The sequence below is a fragment of the Oncorhynchus mykiss genome, chromosome 3 (assembly GCF_013265735.2).
Source record: "Oncorhynchus mykiss isolate Arlee chromosome 3, USDA_OmykA_1.1, whole genome shotgun sequence".
Lineage (NCBI taxonomy): Eukaryota > Metazoa > Chordata > Actinopteri > Salmoniformes > Salmonidae > Oncorhynchus > Oncorhynchus mykiss.
In genome coordinates this window covers 31612205-31631477 of record NC_048567.1, presented here as the reverse complement: position 1 = coordinate 31631477, position 19273 = coordinate 31612205, and the positions used below count along the sequence as shown (strand labels likewise).

At 41.9% G+C, this 19273-nt stretch overlaps 1 protein-coding gene across 2 annotated transcripts in view; it reads left to right on the top strand.

Annotated features, from left to right (window-relative positions):
* The first annotated feature begins 370 nt into the window (after nt 1–370).
* LOC110518371 (myelin basic protein) overlaps nt 371–19273 on the top strand; it is a 68724-nt gene continuing 49821 nt past the window's right edge. For both annotated transcript variants that reach the window (XR_005043161.1, XR_005043155.1), the window contains exons 1-2: nt 371–541; nt 15754–15812. The gene's annotated coding sequence lies outside the window, so the exon portion shown is untranslated. The remainder of the gene's footprint in view (nt 542–15753; nt 15813–19273) is intronic.

Below are 19273 nucleotides of genomic sequence, written 5' to 3'. Positions count from 1 at the left end.
TGCAATTAGTGGCCCTAACTGATGTGAATAAGAAACAGAATTCACAATGTCCAATTCCATTTTATTCAAAGCCTGTGTATGAATCTTATCCTATCTGCAGTAATGTCATGCTTTGCCTTTTAAAGAAATATAGTACATTGCAGCAGTTTGTGTTGCCCGGCATACCATGTTTTACAACAAAATATGGTTTCTTCACTAACTGTCAAGTGCAGCAACCACTCTATCACATACCTTGAACGAACGTGTCTCGTGATACAGAATACAGACATTACAATAACGAGTGCGTGCGTGTACGGGCATGCTCTGCTCTTTTGCCCACATTTCTTTGCGGAGTATCAACATTCCGCCCCACCCCGAAGAAATAATCAGCACTGTACCTAAAACAGGAAGCAACGAGACATACATTTTTTTTTACGAAGGCAGTCTGTGAAAACAACGTCAAAACCGTGGAAGAAAAAACTTGTCCACGAGAAGAGAAACTACACATCAAAATCACAGCCTCTTATTGTGGATGCATTTGATTCAATCGAAACGGAGAAGGGTATGTAAAAGACAGTCGAAAACGAAACGCAAATAATAGTACATTGTGGTCGTAGCAGCGCGCAACCATGTGACGGATACGTTGTAATTCTGTTGACAGCTGTTTTGTTGCGCCTCTTGCCGCATCAACCGATTTAGTAAACATGTACGTGGTCTTGTTTAGTCTGTAAGAGCTTGTTAGGTTTCGACCTGCATACGATGCGAGGAATGTCGTGTTACTCATCAGTTCTATTCGATGTTTGACAAAGCGACACATGCCTATTGAAAATACGCATATGTTTCTATAGCCCCATTTAGGCCTACAGAACAAATTAGGCTAGACTATCACTGTCGATCGAAGATCACATCATGCTATCACAGTGAATGTCACAATACGTTTTCCTCCAAGTAGTGCTCACGCCAACTCTCAGTTGAATATTATGCTAGTACAGGCACTTTGGCAAGAACTATTTCATAAAGGAGTGGATGGAGAGACCTATTTTATTCTATCTGGTGAGAGCTGGCGTTATCTACAATGTTTCAATGTAATTAGTTAGCTTGCACACAGAGACGGAACCAAGCGAACAGAAACGCATAGGCCTACTCCCTTTTACTGCTTTGAAATGATTTGTTTACATGTAGGTTAGTCACCTAACCAGGCTAATGCGGATCAGAAAAAAACAAAAACATTTGACCCCAAAGCCATCCTCTATCTTGATGTGCGACGTTCCATAAATAAAAACATATGCACATGAGTGGGTTTTTCTATCTGAACTCCACTGATTTAGTGAATGAAAAGCCTATAGCTACAATTATCTTCAGGACTGGTAACATACAATAGAGGAGAAAAGGAAATGATACCAGACCTGGGTCAAACTGGACACACTTTTGGGACTATTTCCAGAATATGTCAAATACTATTATAGCCCAGGTCCAAACTGACAGACTTACGTCATCGACATGTATCCTCTTCGAAGTGCTGTTTTCAAAGAAGACATCTGGTAGTAGCAAGGGGGGGGAAATCTGTAAAATCGATGTATTATGTACAAAAAAATACAATGTACTTCTCTTGTGGTGGAGAAGTGAGACCATTCTGCTTAAGTGGAACTTTGCATTCTCAGTTGTAGTTTTGAACAGAATTGACAGGAAAGCGATAGTTCTAGATTTTCCACTGAATAACCAGGTTATTGGAAGAGATTCCATAATCTATTGCAGAGGTGTTAACTCAGTCAGTCATAATTGCTCAGCTGTTCGTTTAACAGTCACATGCTTTAACGTTCCTTCATTTGCCTTTCACAAAGCACACCTTCTCGCACCTGACACTCTGCGTGAACACGATTTAGAGTGTCTCTATTGGAATCACCAAGATAACTTCCGTCCTCACACCCTCACCAACTTCCTCCCTTCTGTCTATCTCACTTCCTCTCCTGTCTGCGCCAGTTGGTGTTGCTTTCAGGCAGGTTGATTCATATCTCCTTGAACCTCGTCGTGTGACGCAAGAGAGGTGCAACTCGACTGTTTGTGCACACAGAAAGCCACGATGATGACAGCATAGTTGGCTGACGTGTTGAGTTCACCCAGCATGGTCGGACCGTGCGTAGTGTCTACAACGTGCTGTAGAAACAGATGGCAGGGATAATTTTCATGTGCCAAGTTTAGAATTCCCAGCTTTTAGTGGTGAACCCCAGGTGCCCGTGGATTGTGTAAGCTGTGGGGGAAGAGTATCAACGTACACTCCAGAAACCACGCTCTCTGGGAACAAACAAACATCGACAGCGTTCCTTAGGGCTGAGATTTATATTGCTGTACTCTTAAATGCCTTCCTACTTTACTTATTTAGCCTGATGACAAGACTAATGATATTCCACTTGATGCGATCTCTCTCACTCTTCAAAAGCATCAGGGTTGTTTTTACTCTCAGATTTGTTCTGGAGGATTCTACAGAACATAACCCAAGGATACTACTAACCCGAAACACACTTCTCTGCTGTGAAGGTCCTCCAGAAATCATTCTAAGATATCAGGGACATCACTTAAGTGTCTGCTTCTTTTGCCCAGGGGTTGGGAGAGACTGTGTGGCAGTATGAGAGTTAAGTGATGGACAGGCCGCTGCCTGGAACTGGAAACACCACAGGTCATATGGTGTATCAAGACAAGATGTTATGGAGCGGAGAACAACTGACCATACTTCCTACTGTAAAAGTCACAGCTGTCCGCATCAATAGATTCAGTGCTGACTGAATGCGCCTAAAGCAAAGCTCGGTTCTGCCGCTCATTTCTGGGCTTGCTGCATAGGACAGGACCACAGTGATGCTGCAATGGGGTCTATACTGGCATTTCGGCAAATTTTGCACTTAGACAGTGGACCGTGGTGTGACCATGGTGTTTACGGTCATCCTTTCTGTGAACTTCTGAAAATGACAAAAACGTCTTGAAGCCCAGTGAAAAGGGGATTGGGACAGTGCCTTGCCCACAAGCATGACAATCAAACACTCACAGATGTCTCTTCCCAGAGCTGGAGGGAGCGATGAGTAGAGCGCAGAGGAAGGAGTGGTAGTGAAAGAGGAGAAGATTGAGAGAAAGAAACCAGGACAGAGAGAGATTTAAACAATAGCCTTTCTCTTCCCAGAGATTGAGAGAGATGAGTATAGAGGGAAAAGGAAGAAGTGAAAGAGCATAAAGAGATAAGAAACAGAGATGGAGAAACATGAGCCTCTCTCTTCATAGTAAAGTTTTCTCCCATTCAACTCTGTGTCCAGGTTCATGTTCACTAGACACAAAACGCAATAAAAATCGACTGAAACAAGGAAGGGATAACATTCATTTTTTATTTGTTTTTTGTCACCAAAAAAAATCAGTTGTGCCCTCATGAACACAACCTTGATTGCTGTACACCAGATGCTCTCTCCAAGGACAGATGTTGACCTCTGACCCTGGCTCTAGTGTCACTACCAGGGACTTAGTATCACTGAGTTTCTCCAAGTGGGTTACGTAAGCCCTTGGGCAACCAAGGGCACCTGGAGGGTTAAATTAAGCACTAGTCCACCTTCCACAAGGACAACTGTACATTAGCTCATTTCCATGGAGTAGCCACACACCCACACCAGCCCCACATGTTATCTGACATAATGACAGGAAATCGGTCTGCGTGTGCGTTCATGTGTGTGGGGTGTGTGAGAGAGACCGAGATGATGAGTGTATTGGTCTGCATTCAGCACCATGGACAGGGCAGTGCTTCTCACCCTTACTAAGACCACACACAGCTGGGAGATACTACTGGCATGCATAACCTTCTGGGACTTTATCATTGTGGCCAGTTAACAATGATGATATGAGGACTTAGAGGGAGCGAGTCATGGGACTGTTCTACCCTGATATCTTAGATTGATATCTTAGTCCCATGGGAAAACTGCTCAGCAGCACTGTGAATTGTTTTCTTGTCTTTCCCAATCTCCGGAGTTGACTCCGAATAGAGAGTGTCTACTTCACTCGCTGACCCTGTGTTTGGTACAGTGACCAGAATAACGTGTCAAAGAGGAGGAAAGTCAAATGTTTATAGCAACGTTTAGGTTTGTTCTCTGAGCCTGTAAAATGTGTACACCCAGTGATGGGAACAAGAATATGTGTTCATTCTGTCAAACTTGAGAAGTGTATCACATTGTCTCTTGATTTTATTGTGCCTACTATTTGTATTACAGGATAATCCATAGTTCCTTCTGTCAGCAATCATAAATAGCTCTTTATCCCTAAAGGGCAATTTATGTTGCAGGAAAGTAATATCCGTTTCAGTCTCGCAGTTTGGGAAGCAGAAGAAATGGATACTTATGTTTCTCACTGTAGAGAAGGAAGATTGCTTTTTCTGTTGATACTTAAAACCATCACTCTCAGATGGAGATCTGGAGGTATGGCTTATGAATTGAGCTGTGATGCCTTTATCTCTAAGTTGGTACATTTAAAAAATGGTGAGCTCTCCTCTCTTACGCTATGGGAGAGCAGTCATTTACAGGTGAAGTCGGAAGTTTGCATACACCTCAGCCAAATACATTTATACTCAGTTTTTCACAATTCCTGACATTTAATCCTAGTAAACATTCCCTGTTTTAGGTCAGTTAGGATCACCACTTTATTTTAAGAATGTGAAATGTCAGAATAATAGTAGAGAGAATGATTTATTTCAGATTTCTTTCTTTCATCACATTCCCAGTAGGTCAGAAGTTTACATACACTCAATTAATATTTGGTAGCATTGCCTTTAAATTGTTTAGCTTGGGTCAAATGTTTTGGGTAGCCTTCCACAAGCTTCCCACAATAAGTTGGGTGAAATTTGGCCCATTCCTCCTGACAGAGCTGATGTAACTGAGGCAGGTTTGTAGGCCTTCTTGCTCGTTCACGCTTTTTCAGTTCTGCCCACATATTTTCTATAGGATTGAGGCCAGGGCTTTGTGATGTCCACTCCAATACCATGACTTTGTTGTCCTTAAGCCATTTTGCCACAAGTTTGGAAGTATGCTTGGGGTCATTGTCCATTTGGAAAACCCATTTGAGTCCAAGCCTTAACTTCCTGACTGATGTCTTGAGATGTTGCTTAAATATATCCACATAATTTTCCATCCTCATGGTGCCATCTATTTTGTCAAGTGAACCAGTCCCTCCTGCAGCAAAGCACCCCACAACATGATGCTGCCACCCCCGTGCTTCACGGTTGGGATGGTATTCTTCGGCTTGCTTCGGCTTTTTCCTCCAAACATAACGATGGTCATTATGACCAAACAGTTCTATTTTTGTTTCATCAGACAGAGGACATTTCTCCAAAACGTACCATCTTTGTCCCCATGTGCAGTTGCAAACCGTAGTCTGGCTTTTTTATGACGGTTTTTGGAGCAGTGGTTTCTTCCTTGCTGAGCGGCCTTTCAGGTAATGTCGACATAGGACTAGTTTTACTGTGGATATAGATACTTTGTACCTGTTTCCTCCAGCATCTTCACAAAGTCCTTTGCTGTTGTTCTGGGATTGATTTGCACTTTTCACACCAAAGTGCGTTCATCTCTAGGAGACAGAACGCGTCTCCTTCCTGAGCGGTATGACTGCTGCGTGGTCCCATAGTGTTTATACTTGTGTACTATTGTTTGTACAGATGAACGCGCTGCCTTCAGGCGTTTGGAAATTGCTCCCAAGGATGAACCAGAATTGTGGAGGTCTACAATTTTTTTTCTGAGGTCTTGGCTGATTTCTTTTGATTTTCCCATGATGTCAAGCAAAGAGGCACTGAGTTTGAAGGTAGGCCTTGAAATACATCCACAGGTACACCTCCAATTGACTCAAATGATGTCAATTAGCCTATCAGAAGCTTCTAAAGCCATTACATAATTTTCTGGAATTTTCCAAGCTGTTTAAAGGCACAGTCAACTTAGTGTATGTAAACTTCTGACCCACTGGAATTGAGATACAGTGAAATAATCTGTCTGTAAACAATTGTTGGAAAAATAACTTGTGTCATGCAAAAAGTAGATGTCCTAACTGACTTGCCAAAACTATAGTTAGTAAACAGGAAATTTGTGGAGTGGTTGAAAAACGAATTTTAATGACTCCAACTTAAGTGTGTGGAAACTTCCGACTTCAACTGTACATCCTCCGTGGATAGAGAGTGAACATACATTTAAAAAAAAAACAATTATACCCCCTTTTCTCCCCAATTTCGTGGTATCCAATTGTTAGTAATTACTATCTTGTCTCATCGATACAACTCCCGTACGGGCTCGGGAGAGATGAAGGTCGAAAGCCATGCGTCGTCCGAAACACAACCCAACCAAGCCGCAATGCTTCTCAACACAGCGCGCATCCAACCCGGAAGCCAGCCGCACCAATGTGTCGGAGAAAACACTGTGCACTTGGCGACCTTGGCTAGCGTGCACTGCGCCCGGCCCGCCACAGGAGTCGCTGGTGCGCGATGAGACAAGGATATCCCTACCGGCCTAACCCAGATGATGCTAGGCCAATTGTGCGTCGCCCCACCGACCTCCCGGTCGCGGCCGGCTGCGACAGAGCCTGGGCGCAAACCCAGAGTCTCTGGTGGCACAGCTAGCGCTGCGATGCAGTGCCCTAGACCACTGCGCCACCTGGAAGGCCCGTGAACATACATTTTAAACAAACCCCCAGTTTCTTATGGGACTAGTATTAAATAAAAATACATTAACTATTAGCTGTCAGACAAACATCCGACTGACCGTAGATGGGCAACCAAGTCAGAATGCGGTATGTTGATATGAGGAAATTTGTATGAGGTATTTTGTAATGAATTAAGCCCCTCAGCCAGACCAAATCAAAAGATTTGAGTCTCATGGCCCTAGGTAACGGACAGCAGCAGAGTAATCACACAAGCAGAACTTAGTCAGAGGACACTATAGATAATTGCTCATATTCACTGATGGCTGAGTGCTGCAGTGCTGTGAGTGCTGGCCTATATGTGAGGAGGGTCATCCTATAATTAGCATGCCGCCCTGGTGCTGTATCTCCCATACAACCTTCAAATAGAATAGGCAAAGTTCATGACCATGGGGGGGGGGGGGGGTCATTCTCATCCACTGTCTCTCAGTCTGTATGTTCTCTTCCCCAGCCTGTAGTCTACCTCCCATTGATTTTCTAAGTGTTTGAGTCATAGACTCTTATAGAGGCCTATGTGCAAAAAGGCAAGGACCGGATCATCTTATGTTGGATTGGAGGCTGCTGTGTCGAAGTTTTAATTACGGCATAGATTTTCCTTTTATTGTTATGCAACGGCCATGTTTTGCAAATCCTCGCAGGCTCAGGTTGTGGTTGTGTAATTTTTCTTTCAGGGAAACCTCATCTCAGAAGGCCAGGTACTGTATACTCTCACCACTTTTTTTGTGACATAGATATTCTCCGGGTGTTATTTTAGTTTCCCAGAACCTTGCAGATAATACGTTCACAGAGTTTCTCACACTCCCAACCTTGGAAAGAATGTTAACATGTTTGTCGGCGTGGTTACTTGAAAGGTGGTCTTGCTCACAGGCAAAGCCGGGAATGCATTTAATCTTTCTAGTCTGGAGAAAGATGGCAAAGCAAACAGAAAGGTCGGCGTCTTACTTTGGTTTGCTAGTCTTTTGTCAATTCGTTTTCTGCGTTACATTTTCCTCTAGCCTAGTTGTCTTGTCTTTCTTGGTTATAAGCTATTGAACTACGTAACCATGCCAACTTGATTGAGCCCTCTCGCACCAGAGAGTGTTGTTTTAAGAAAGGATTCAAACTTCTTTCATGACCTTGCTCCATAAGAGAGCTGAGCTAGCCAAAGCTCAGTTGTACAAAGTATGTCATTTTCTGTTAGTAACAGCAGATTAATTCTGAAGCCAGCGTGTATTCTGTTTTGTAGTTAACTGAAGTCGTGGCTGTGCGTGACTACCGTAGTTCTTAGGACTCAGAAAAGACCATGCTCATGTGTTTGGGCGCCTACTGTAAACGAACCAGCTTGCCAACTATTGTGATGATATATTTTTTGCCCTTTTAAAGGGACAGTGGAACCATCACCAGGCCACTCTGATCTGCTAAGACCTCTTTTTGTTTTGAAGGGAAATGTTGAATTCACAGAGCAACTCGCACACACTCCTCCTCTCTTTGCCTTCAACAGTCTGCTGAAATCTATCACCCATAACTCAGGCATCATGGCTGCTTTCAGTCTCACCTGTCTGTTTGAAAATGGAGACGTTCTCAAGATGACAGGCGGTGTGCTCTGGTGGTGGGATGAGCTTCCAAAAAGGCCCGTAGCAACAAAACTGGAGTTTTTTGGCTCTGGATCTGAAAGACCTATTTAATTGGAATTTGAATGGCTATCAAGATGCTGCTTTGTACTCTATTTATAATCCTAAACCATATGCGGTAGTATACTGTAGGAGACATCAAGGGCGACATTTGGCCTCTGAAAAATGCTCTAATCTGCTCGATACTGTATATGCTGTAGGTAATACTCACTGTATAGCAGAGGTAATCATCCTGTAACTGTACATGCTGTAGGTAATACTCACTGTATAGCAGAGGTAATCATCCTGTAACTGTACATGCTGTAGGTAATACTCACTATATAGCAGAGGTAATCATCCTGTAACTGTACATGCCGTAGGTAATACTCACTATATTGCAGGGGTAATCATCCTGTAACTGTACATGCTGTAAGTAATACTCACTATATTGCAGAGGTAATCATCCTGTAACTGTACATGCCGTAGGTAATACTCACTATACTGCAGAGGTAATCATCCTGTAACTGTACATGCCGTAGGTAATACTCACTATATTGCAGAGGTAATCATCCTGTAACTGTACATGCCGTAGGTAATACTCACTATATTGCAGAGGTAATCATCTTGTAACTTTCTTTGATGATGTCCATGAGAAAAGGTTGTTCCCGCACATTTACTTTAAACTCACATTTATAATCACAACCGCTACACGGGAATCGTAAAAAAGAAAAGTTATGAGATTGTTGCTGCTGCAATATTGTGATTATTAAAGGGTCAATCTGCAGTTCAAATAATAATAATAGTAAGGCATCTCTCTACCACTTTTTTGGGGAAAAAGCTGAGGGATGGGGCTGGAGAAAAGTAACCACTCTCAAATTCATAGACAGAGCTCTGGATTCAAGGGCTGCCCATCCATTTCATAAAAATATGTAGTTTTACCATGTTTTGAGGCCATACAGTGTTTCTTTACATTTAGAGTTGAGGTCGGAAGTTTACATACACTTAGGTTGGAGTCATTAAAACTCGTTTTTCAACCACTCCACAAATTTCTTGTTAACAAACTATAGTTTTGGCAAGTCGGTTAGGACATCTACTTTGTGCATGACACAAGTAATTTTTCCAACAATTGTTTACATACACTGAATTATAAGTGAAATAATCTGTATCACAATTCCAGTGGGTCAGAAGTTTACATACACTAAGTTGACTGTGCCTTTTAAACAGCTTGGAAAATTGCAGAAAATTATGTCATGGCTTTAGCAGCTTCTGATAGGCTAAATTACATAATTTGAGTCAATTGGAGATGTACCTGTGGATGTATTTCAAGGCCTACCTTCAAACTCACTGCCTCTTTGCTTGCTTGCCGTCATACCGCTCAGGAATTAGACGCGTTCTGACTCCTAGAGATGAACGCACTTTGGTGCGAGAAGTGCAAATCAATCCCAGAACAGCAGCAAAGGACCTTGTGAAGATGCTTTAGGAAACCGGTACAAAAGTATCTATATCCACAGTAAAACGAGTCCTATATCAACATAACCTTAAAGGCCCCTCAGCAAAGAAGAAGCCACTGCTCCAAAACGGCCATAAAAAAAGCCAGACTACGGTTTGCAACTACACATGGGCACAAAGATCGTACTTTTTGGAGAAATGTCCTGGTCTGATTAAACAAAATTAGAACTGTTTGGTCATAATGACCATCATTATGTTTGGAGGAAAAAGGGCGAGGCCTGCAAGCCAAAGAACACCATCCCACGGGGGTGGCAGCATCATGTTGTGGGGGTGCTTTGCTGCAGTGGGGACTGGTGCACTTCACAAAATAGATGGCATCATGAGGAGAGAAAATTATGTAGATATATTGAAGCAACATCTGAAGACATCAGTTAAAGTTAAAGCTTGGTCGCAAATGGGTCTTCCAAATAGACAATGACCACAAGCATACTTCCAAAGTTGAGGCAAAATGACTTAAGGTCAACAAGGTCAAGGTATTGGAGTGTCCATCACAAAGCCCTGACCTCAATCCTATAGAAATTGTGGGCAGAACTGAAAAAGCGTGTGCAAGCAAGGAGGCCTACAAACTTGACTCCATTACACCATCTCTGTCAGGAGGAATGGGCCAAAATTCACCCAACTTATTGTGGGAAGCTTGTGGAAGGCTACCTGAAACATTTGACCCAAGCTAAACAATTTAAAGGCAATATTACCAAATACTAATTGAGTGTATGTAAACTTCTGACCCAATGGGATGTGATGAAAGAAATGAAAGTTGAAATAATAACCTCTACTATTATTCTGACATTTCACATTCTTAACATGAAGTGGTGATCCTAACTGACCCAAGACAGGGAATTCTTACTAGGATTAAATGTCAGGGATTGTGAAGAACTGAGTTTTTAAATGTATTTGGCTGAGGTGTATGTAAACTTCTGACTTCAACTGTACATTGTTAACAAACATTGGAGTGAAACAAGCTTAGATTTTGCATTCCGATGGGGTAGGTAGGCCTATATCTAGTGCAGATCCATGTATTTATGTCTGCCCCCTACCTCCCCACTGTGAATGCTATAGCCAGTGGAAACAGCTCCCTATTACAGGGTGATATCCGAACCCATTTGAAGCCCCATGTGACAGAAAACTCCTCTCTCATCCTGTGTAGCCTCCTGTCACACATAAGTAGGGCTGCAATTCAGTCCCAGCAAAAGACAATGTAACAAAAATGCATCATAGCTCCCAGCACACACGGATCACATCTCGGGATTCACTCAATGAATGCCATTACAAGTAAATGAAGTGTTTCAGCGCGCTCATTATTTCTCATGATTGAATTGTCCAAAAGCATCACTCAGTTGTTAGGACTGTGCCAACCCCCTTTGCGTACAGGCCCCGAGATCTGAGATATATTCTAATGCTTTATCGAGCATAGTGTGGGCACCACGCTCAGTGTGTTTTTAATCAGGATCTCGCTCTCTGAGACACCGGAAGTGTATTATCTGAAATGTGCGGTAAACAGTGCTCCCTTGCTGCCAGAACAATGAGAAGAGTTTCATCAGCCGCTCAGTCCGTGGTTGTGTCTCTAATTCCAGACTGTTCTGCTCAATGTTTCATGTGGTAATTTGTTTCGGCATGAGGGCTTTAAGATTTTGACCTTTTTGTGAAGGTAAAGATGAGATTGGAGCATTGATGCGGGATTTATTCTTCATTGCCTTGTCAATTTGATCGATGTTATTACAGGAGACATATCCAATTGATTTAATTCTACATTTTTTTTCTGGCCTCTGGACTAAAACCTAATTATGACAAGATAAAGCGTGCCTATTTCTATAATGAATATGAACTGGGTGGGTTGAGATTATTCAATATAAAAGCACTAAACCTCTCTTTAAAAGCTTCACTTATACAAAAGTTTAACTTTAACCCAAAAATGGTTCTCAAGTAGATTACTAAGAAAAACTCATCCATTGTTTAAAAATAGCCTTTGTGCAAATTGCCATGTTTTGATTTTCGATTAATTAATCTTTTTCAAACTAGCATTGCAGAGCTGTTTACAATTTGACATTTTGTCCCCCAGAAAAGATAGAACAGATATTATGGTTGAACTCAAATTTGCTGGTTGATAAGACCTGTATTAATGGAAAAGATGATGGGTATTTGGTTTTTAAATTATATTGTAAATTGGAATGGTAGAGTTGTGTTTTATGGAGTTATTGGAATTGTATAGGAAGGTCTGCAAAAATCCAACCATTACAACCAACTGATTAAAGCATTAGCCCAAAAATGGAGGAGGCAAGTGGCAAATCCATTGGTCACAAACACATGGTTGGCAGATGTTAATGCGAGTGTAGTGAAATGCTTGTGCTTCTAGTTCCGACCGTGCAGTAATATCTAACAAGTAATCTAACAATTTCAGAACAACTACCTTATACACACATGTGTAAAGGAATGATTAAGAATATGTACATGTAAATATATGGATGAGCGATGGCCGAACGGCATAGGCAAGATGCAGTAGATGGTATAGAGTACAGTATATATTCATATGAGATGAGTAATGTAGGGTATGTAAGCATTATATAGAGTGGCATTGTTTAAGTCACGAGTGATACATTTATTACATCCAAATGTTAATTATAAAAGTGGCTAGAGATTTGAGTCTGTATGTTGGCAGAAGCAACTCAATGTTAGTGATGGCTGTTTAACAGTCTGATGGCCTTGAGATAGAAGCTGTTTTTCAGTCTCTCGGTCCCAGCTTTGATGCACCTGTACTGACCTCGCCTTCTGGATGATAGCGGGGTGAACAGGCAGTGGCTCGGGTGGTTGATGTCCTTGATGATCTTTTTGGCCTTCCTGTGACATCGGGTGGTGTAGGTGTCATGGAGGGCAGGTAGTTTGCCCCTGGTGATGCGTTATGCAGACCTCACTAGCCTCTGGAGAGCCTTACGGTTGTGGGCGGAGTAGTTGCCGTGCCAGGCGGTGATACAGCCCAACAGGATGCTCTCGATTGTGCATCTGTAAAAGTTTGTGTTTTTGGTGACAAGCCAAACTTCTTCAGCCTCCTGAGGTTGAAGAGGTGCTATTGCGCCTTCTTCACCATTGCTGTCTGTGTGGGTGAACCATTTTCAGTTTGTCCGTGATGTGTACGCCGAGGAACTTAAAACTTTCCACCTTCTCCACTACTGTCCTGTCGATGTGGATAGGGGGGTGCTCCCTCTGCTGTTTCCTGAAGTCCACAATCATCTAATTTGTTTTGTTAACATTGTGTGAGGTTATTTTCCTGACACCACACTCCGAGGGCCGTCATCATCTCCCTGTAGGCCGTCTCGTTGTTGTTGTTAATCAAGCCTACCACTGTAGTGTCGTCTGCAGACTTGATGATTGAGTTGGAGGCGTGCATGGCCACGCAGTCATGGGTGAACAGGGAGTCAAGGAGATGGCTGAGAACACACCCTTGTGGGGCCCCAGTGTTGAGGATCAGCGGGGTGGAGATGTTGTTTCCTACTCTCACCACCTGTCAAAGTCCAGGACCCAGTGCAACTGGGTCTGGAGGGTACTATGGTGGCACTATGGTGTTAAATGCTGAGCTGTAATCGATGAACAGCATTCTTACATAGGTATTCCTCCTGTCCAGATGGGTTAGGGAAGTGTGCAGTGCGGTTGTGAGAGCAGCGGAAGGAGGTAGGGAACTGGTCTGTCTGCCCAATATAAAGGATCAAAACTGACGGAGGAATAAAAATAGCATAAATAGGAAAGTATACAGTGCCTTGCGAAAGTATTCGGCCCCCTTGAACTTTGCGACCTTTTGCCACATTTCGGGCTTCAAACATAAAGATATAAAACTGTATTTTTTTGTGAAGAATCAACAACAAGTGGGACACAATCATGAAGTGGAACGACATTTATTGGATATTTCAAACTTTTTTAACAAATCAAAAACTGAAAAATTGGGCGTGCAAAATTATTCAGCCCCTTTACTTTCAGTGCAGCAAACTCTCCAGAAGTTCAGTGAGGATCTCTGAATGATCCAATGTTGACCTAAATGACTAATGATGATAAATACAATCCACCTGTGTGTAATCAAGTCTCCATATAAATGCACCTGCACTGTGATAGTCTCAGAGGTCCGTCAAAAGCGCAGAGAGCATCATGAAGAACAAGGAACACACCAGGCAGGTCCGAGATACTGTTGTGAAGAAGTTTAAAGCCGGATTTGGATACAAAAAGATTTCCCAAGCTTTAAACATCCCAAGGAGCACTGTGCAAGCGATAATATTGAAATGGAAGGAGTATCAGACCACTGCAAATCTACCAAGACCTGGCCGTCCCTCTTAACTTTCAGCTCATACAAGGAGAAGACTGATCAGAGATGCAGCCAAGAGGCCCATGATCACTCTGGATGAACTGCAGATATCTACAGCTGAGGTGGGAGACTCTGTCCATAGGACAACAATCAGTCGTATATTGCACAAATCTGGCCTTTATGGAAGAGTGGCAAGAAGAAAGCCATTTTTTAAAGATATCCATAAAAAGTGTCATTTAAAGTTTGCCACAAGCCACCTGGGAGACACACCAAACAGCTGTAATCGCAGCAAAAGGTGGCGCTACAAAGTATTAACTTAAGGGGGCTGAATAATTTTGCACGCCCAATTTTTCAGTTTTTGATTTGTTAAAAAAGTTTGAAATATCCAATAAATGTCGTTCCACTTCATGATTGTGTCCCACTTGTTGTTGATTCTTCACAAAAAAATACAGTTTTATATCTTTGTTTGAAGCCTGAAATGTGGCAAAAGGTCAAGGGGGCCGAATACTTTCGCAAGGCACTGTACCAGTTTCATTTCAGGACCAGGATGTTGACAGCTGTGCCATACAGATTGCAAAATAGCTGGGAAGTGATTATTTTATGTACTCATTCCATGGCACAGGGTGTATGAGTTGATATATAAAACTACACAAGATTCCTGCCTTTCAGCTAAAATTATTGTACAGAATTCTTGCCACCAACAAAATGTTGAATATTTGTGGCATACAATCATCACAGCTCTGGAGATTTTGATGTGAGGATACATAATGAATGCACCATTTGTTCTGGTATTGCACTCAGGTGTCCTGTTTCTGGTCTCAGGTTCAGGAATGGCTGAAAATGCATAACATTGATCTAAAATTGACCCTAGAAGTAGCATTGTTTGAAGACCTGGAGAAACTTGGTCAGTCAGTTACTAATATACAACAACTCTTATCAGTGAAAGTATTTATCTTCAACTCGCAATCTGTGGATTCGATTCGATTAGATTCAAATTGTATGTTAAACATCACAGCGTAGTTGAAAGATATATGGCACGAAGAAATCCGAAGAGGGTGGTCAGCAGAGATGGGTGGGGATAAGCTGAAGGAAACTGAGGGTTGGGATGTGGAACTGGAGACAAGTGGGAGTGGAGTTGCTGGGCCGGGGATAGAATGACGGTCAAAGATAAAAGTCTAAAGTAAAGTTTTAAAAAAAGAGAAAAAAAAGAATAGGTTTTGAATGACACTATGCCTGTTTGCCTGAGACTGATGCTGCGCAGGTGCTTGTACACATGCATATACACAAACTCGCATTCAAACGCACACATGTGACACACACAGGCACACACATACACACACGTACGCACGCACGCATACACACAGGTAAATGGTGCCACACATGCACTGAAACGTATACAGTTGGCCTTGCTGTTTCGATTTGAGGTTTCCGTGTTGTGTTTTTATTTTGCGTGATCTGTTTTGTTTTTCTCTTTTAATCCCTCTTTTGTTAATTTTGTTGGTTGTTGGTGCATTGGGGGATGGTGGCGTGGGTTGGAGAATGGAGGAAGAAGGATTTATGTCATTTATGAAGTAGTGTTTCTCTTTTTTTAATGTCCGCTCTCTCGGTTTCAGTGGCAGCAGAGAGTCTCTGATTTAAAGGAGTGTTGTGTTTCCAGATGGGTCTGATACCATTCTTCTCTTTTCTCCACAGTCTCTGTTGACAAAATGGGACAGCATCTAGGAAAACGCGAGCCACAGCCGCAGAGCAAGGTAAGCGTCTCAGTTGAAAGTGTATGTATGCATGATTTTTGTGCAAGTATACAGGACATTAGTGCTTAGCGATTAACGGAAATGTTGGTTTATTTTCGTTTTTTGTGTTTTTTTTAAGTAATTGACCAAAATCAGTTAAATTATTTGTTTTCTGTGCGCCGTTTGTGCCGTTTCTCTAGAGAGATTACTCTCTGGGACACGTTGTCCAACTCATCATAGTTAAATTAAGTAAATGTGGTAATTAACTACAATGACCAGAATCCAATCCAATCCAATCCAGTGGAAGAGCGATAGAGAGACACGAGAGGGATAGAGAGCAGTTGCTTAGGTTGTCTCTACCTGGCAATGCATCTAAGAGATTCATAGGTGTCATTTAGCCGTCTTAAAATCAACTTTGAAGAACTGCTGAAACAGTGATTTTGTCAGACAGCCGGCAGTTAGCCAGCTAGGCTAGCCTACTAGCCTGAAGGATGACTCTTTGGGGAACAGAGGTAGATGGCTGGCTACTGCCTGAGCAGAGATTAGATAATGACTTGAAATAAAATAATAAATCATCAAATATATATATAGATTTTTGTATATGTACACAACAACTGAAATGTTTTATTAAAGTCATGTGAATTAAGGATGGTTTATGAATAGAGGATATGCAGAAATGGGCAGTCATTGGGGTTGTGTTAACCTCTTAGAGCTCTAGGGGCGCTATTTCATTTTTGGATAAAAAACGTTCCCGTTTTAAGCGCGATATTTTGTCACGAAAAGATGCTCGACTATGCATATTCTTGACAGTTTTGGAAAGAAAACACTCTGAAGTTTCAGAATCTGCAAAGATTTTGTCTGTAAGTGCCCCAGAACTCATTCTACAGGCGAAACCAAGATGATGCATCACCCAGGAATTAGCAGAATTTCTGAAGCTCTGTTTTCCATTCTCTCCTTATATGGCTGTGATTGCGCAACGAATGAGCCTACACTTTCTGTCGTTCGCCCAAGGTCTTAGCAGCATTGTGACGTATTTGTAGGCATATCATTGGAAGATTGACCATAAGAGACTACATTTCCCAAGTGTCCGCCTGGTGTCCTGCGTCGAATTCGGTGCGCAATTGCCAGCTGCTTCCACTTTACCATTTGATTCAGGGGAGAAAGCATGTGTCCAAGAACGATGTATCAATGAAGACATATGTGAAAAACACCTTGATGATTGATTCTAAACAACGTTTGCCATGTTTTCAGTCGATATTATGGAGTTAATTTGGAAAAAAGTTTGCGTTTTGAGGACTGAATTTATGGATTTTTTTTGGTGGCCAAATGTGATGTATAAAACGGAGCTATTTCTAATACACAAGGAATCTTTTTGGAAAAACTGAGCATCTGCTATCTAACTGAGAGTATCCTCATTGAAAACATCAGAAGTTCTTCAAAGGTAAATGATTTTATTTGAAGGCTTTTATGTTTTTGTTAATGTTGCGTGCTGGATGCTAACGCTAATGCTAACGCTAAATGCTAACGCGAAATGCTAACTCTAGCTAGCTACTTTTACACAAATTATTGTTTTCCTATGGTTGAGAAGCATATTTTGAAAATCTGAGATGACAGTGTTGTTTACAAAAGGCTAAGCTTGAGAGATGGCATATTTATTTCATTTCATTTGCGATTTTCATAAATAGTTAACGTTGTGTTATGCTAATGAGCTTGCTGATAGATTTACACAATCCTGGATACAGGGTTTTTTTCATAGCTAAACGTGACGCAGAAAACGGAGCGATTTGTCCTAAACAAATAATCTTTCAGGAAAAACTGAACATTTGCTATCTGAGAGTCTCCTCATTGAAAACATCTGAAGTTCTTCAAAGGTAAATGATTTTTTTGAATGCTTTTCTGTTTTTTTGTGTAAATGTTGCCAGCTGAATGTTAATGCTAAATGCTACGTTAGCCATCAATACTGTTACACAAATGCTTGTTTTGCAATGGTTGAGAAGCATATTTTGAAAATCTGAGATGACAGTGTTGTTAACAAAAGGCTAAGCTTGAGAGCTAGCATATTTATTTCATTTCATTTGCGATTTTCATGAATAGTTAACGTTGCGTTATGGTAATGAGCTTGAGTCTGTATTCACGAACCCGGATCCGGGATGGGGAGATCAGAAAGGTTAATGAGACAATACCATCATCATACATAAACAACCAAAGTCATGTGAGTAAATGATGGTTAGAGCCTGATAAGTGATAGTAATGGGCAGTCACTACCAATCAATTGTTTTATTCTGTGTTGTCACAGCAGTGAACCACATAATGCATTTATTGTTTAAAAAAAATATTGAAAATGTAAAAATAAAAAAAGCATTAATCGCTCAGCACTACACTACTAGTGCACATAGATGTGCATAGTGTGCAAGACACATTTTGATCCTTTTTTTGGGGGGGGGGGGGGGCGTAACACTGACAATGGTAAAGTTCAAAGTGATTGTAGACTGTAGAGCCTCTTATGTCATTCACAGCTTAAGCCTTCATCAGGGAGGTGAGGCAGAACTTTGGACCCTGCTGCAGCTTAGTCATGCAGTCGTTCGTCAGAACGTCAAGAGTTCAGAGTTCAGAGTTATGACCGTTTAAAAAAGAAGCCCTCAATCAAATCTGAAGCACTCGGGAAAAATACAAATGGCTTCAAAAAGAGTCTGGCTCGGCACTTGAATAATGTAACACTCAAATGGATGCCAGACAAAGGTTGCATTCCAAGTGGCACCCTTTTCCCTCATGTAGTGCACTACTTTTGACCAGAACCCAAGCTGTATACACTGAGATAATTTTCATAATATTTAATTGGAAATAATAATGGACCTGTATTTGTGAACTTTTCACTCTGTCAAGCTTGCTAAAATTCATCGAAACTAAACCTAGACATTCAGGGAGCATCGAAAATTCCGAAAATAACTTTTGACGGCGAGGAAATCAAATAAATTGTAAGTGCGGACCTCCAGACTTTGGGGAGGTCCGGATGCGGCGCTCAGGGCAAAATGAGCTTGACACCCTTGCTATTTTTTTTAATCCCTCCCTCTTTTTTCTGCCACTCCTCTCTCTCCATGCTTCTGGGGAGATGATTTTCTTTATGGGCAGTCCAGTCCTGAGAGAGGTGGGGCGGGGGGTTATCAGTGGGAGTGTTGCGACTCGGAGCCGCTGAGTCTTCTTATCGACTTGCCAGATCTTAGAGTGGTGGACTGGCGGTGTTGCCAGGCAGTGGTTGATTAGCTACTATCAGAGTGTGCCTGGGTGGTCAGGACACTGGGATTTCAGTAAGTGATGACAAAGTTTGCCTGCTAGAGGAGGAAAGGTTATGTCAGGTCAGGTCTCAGGAGCTAGTCTGGTTATATAACTAGGCTGTTTCAGGTTAATGTCGGATGTGATGTACAGTATCTTTTTGATTCATCATTTTCAGCAGATTCGTAGCCCTGTCTTGTTCAGGGGCCACA